The sequence below is a fragment of the Danio aesculapii genome, chromosome 17 (genome assembly GCF_903798145.1).
Source record: "Danio aesculapii chromosome 17, fDanAes4.1, whole genome shotgun sequence".
In the NCBI taxonomy this organism is placed as follows: domain Eukaryota; kingdom Metazoa; phylum Chordata; class Actinopteri; order Cypriniformes; family Danionidae; genus Danio; species Danio aesculapii.
Window position 1 is genome coordinate 40,753,003 of NC_079451.1, and position 2,770 is coordinate 40,755,772.

Consider the following 2,770-nt stretch of genomic DNA (forward strand, 5'->3'; position numbering starts at 1 on the left):
GCACCTCGCGTTTTTAGAACATAAATGCCCGTTTGGCCCCTTAGGTTGTAGTCTTTAAAAACAGCAATAATTTCTTGGGATATTAGACCTACCGTTTTCTGTCATTTTCAGTCTTTAACAGTCGAGAGTGTTCTAATTCTACTGGTTGCACTAACTGTATCGCGTGCAATACTGCCATCAAATGGCGTTCACTTGTATTGCATCATTAATTTACTAATTCTGAAACCAAACCGTTACTCAGCAGCAGCATTTTAAAAACTCCCTCGCGGGCCGAATGAAAGTGTTCAGCGGGCCGCATATGGCCCGCGGGTCGTAGTTTGCCCACCTCTGCAATTCACCTTATTCTCCGAGTTCACGAGTGGGCGCAGCCATTTGAATAATTTTGGCTCGAGACTTCAGGTCTCATTCACTTGCATTCATTTTTTTGATGTTAAGAACAGCTCGTTTTGCTGCTTGATGTTGCAAACTGATATTTTCTTATTATATTATTCTACTTTGTCGGTATTGTTTTGCAAACACTTGTTTGTAGAGTAAGTAGTGTGACCGTTTTTTGCCGTTTATTATTCCTAGTCATTTCTCCCATAGACAGCTGAATCGGAAGTTCTTAAACAATCGCAAAAATGAGCACACTTCTGCATTGATGAATAAGGTCAATAGGGGAATTACCAACCTAGGTCACATGGGTTCAACCTTGCATAGCTGTTGCAAAAATAGACCGGTTGCAATAGCAAACATGTCGTGTTGTGCGGTAGGATGCCAAAATCCAAAGTCCAAAAATAAAAAAACTTAAATTTTACCGTACACCACACTGCTTTTAATGCCAACCGAAAACGTCTTTGGCTAACAGCCATCAGAAGAGCTGAATGGAGTGAGGACCTAATTAAAAATGCTTGACTCTGCAGTTTTCATTTTATATCAGGTAAGTTCACGCTATGCTGAATCACACACATTACTGGTTTTTGATTGCAGCAATGATTTCAGCAAAAACAGTTAAATATGGTGAATTAAACTGCGGACACTGAATGCTAAGAATGAAACGTAAAAGTGTAAGTTTACATACCCTGCTGTACAGGTGCAGTTCGCTGTCAGAATGCAGTTGTTTTGCTTGTTGATGATTACCCAGGCCTTGTACAGCTCCGTCTTCTTCCTGTGTCTCTGTCAAGGCAGAACCTCGGTTTATAGCACTACAAAGTTTTAAATCTGGTAATGAAATAACATTATTTCTTGCACATGACCACACAGAACAACATTGTTGGCATCCAAAGACTTGTAGGCCTTTAACTTCTCTCTTGTAAAATCACTTGGAGTTTCAATGAGATTGTTGTATATTTCGTGCTGGATGCTTTGCCATTTCATCTTCTCTAATATCCAATGGGAGGGTGCTATCGCAAATGGACCTGTCAGACAAACGGCGCTCATGTTAACGTTAATTTTGCTGAATCACTGTGCTTATCACTGGGTGACAACTGTTATAATACGCTGAAAGCATAATGTAAATAAAATATATAAAATGTAATCAATATAACTTATCTCTAATACAACATCTCTGTACCGCATGGGATGTCATTCCCTCTCTGTAAATGTTATAGTGCTCCCGAGTTTTTTCTGCAACCTCGGTGCGCGCACGCCCTGAATGTTTACAAACCGGTAATTCCCCTACATGTTCATGTTAAGAAAAAATACGGACAAAAGATTAAGGTACCAACTGTCAGAGCTTCACATAGTTTACAGCATTATTTCCTACATTGTATTTCTTGAGAAAAACGGACGTCTGTACACCTTTAAATCAGTGAACATCAAGTCAAGTCCAGAACTGAATAAAGTAGTGAAATGTTTGATATTGCATCCTTAGTTCATTTTCAAAACAGAAACGAATGATCAAGCGCACTCTGGTTGTTTACATGTTGAGAAATGTGCTCAGTTATCTAGTTAATGAACAATTCTTACTCTGTAGATACAATAATATACAACACATTCAATTCACTTAGTAATGTAATGTATTTTTTATTTATTGCCATGTCAGCAACAAAGGCTATTTTCATGGCAAGAACATTTCAATATTACATAAACAATTTAAGAACAACAAACAAATGAATACACAAGTTAAATAAGATGTTTAGTGTTAATATATGATAAGAATTCTAAAATCTTTTCTGGTGTCACTTTGCTAAAAATGTCCTTAAGAGAGTTCATTTCATAAAGTCTTCTAGAATCATTACAAGCAGGACCGTCTAGTGGAATGTGTTTTACAGTAAGGTGAGTTTTGCAGCACAAACACTGAGTGGGGTCTTCACCTTTGAGCAAAAAAACATGGGTTAATCTTGTATGTCCAATACGACATCTGGTAAAAATAACTTGATCAAATCTAGTCTTAAAATGTCTTAAAATTCTGTTTGAGATTTCAGGTTGGATTTCGTGTAATTTATTATTTTCCAATGCATGCCACTCCTCTTGCCACTTCTTTAAAATGTAGACATTAATAATAAAAGGTCTCATCTCTGATGGAGGAATTTGGCATTTGTACGCAACTTCATTCAAAGCATCTTTAGCAGCTGCATCAGCTCGCTCATTTCCTGAAAGCCCGACATCAATTCACTTAGTGCAGGCATGTCCAAGCTCGGTCCTGGAGGGCCGGTGTCCTGCAAAGTTTAGTTCCAACCCCAATCAGACACACCTGGGCTAGCTAATCAAGCACTTACTAGGCTTTCTAGAAACATCCGTGCAGGTGTGTTGAGGCAAGTTGGAGCTAAAATCTGCAGGACACCGGCCC